Consider the following 411-nt stretch of genomic DNA (forward strand, 5'->3'; position numbering starts at 1 on the left):
AATCATGTTATTGAAGCAAAATAGCCCCAAATTGACCAATGCATGTAAGAAAAAATCCCAATGTTTGCCTCTAGTGTTCTTGCCTTACAGGTGAAACTGCCAGCTTTAAATAAACAAGAAGGTGTAAAACCATGTTTACTGTCATCTCCTGCTTGTTAGCAGCATGGTCCTACTGAGGGTGTTTGAGTGTGTGTGTGTGTGTGTGTGTTGTCGCGCGCCGATTCTACGCGTGTGTATGCCCGCGTGCGTGCTGCTGAGTCAGGCGCGACCACTGCTTTATTGCTCTCTCTCTCTCTCTCTCTCTCCCTCTCTCTCTCTCTCTCTGTCTCTCTCGCTCGCTCTCTCTGTCTCTCTCTCTCTCTCTCTCTCTCTCTCTCTCTCTCTCTCTCTCTCTCTCCAGTTGTTTTTTTT

This window comes from Centropristis striata, chromosome 3 (genome assembly GCF_030273125.1).
Source record: "Centropristis striata isolate RG_2023a ecotype Rhode Island chromosome 3, C.striata_1.0, whole genome shotgun sequence".
Taxonomy (NCBI): Eukaryota; Metazoa; Chordata; class Actinopteri; order Perciformes; family Serranidae; genus Centropristis; species Centropristis striata.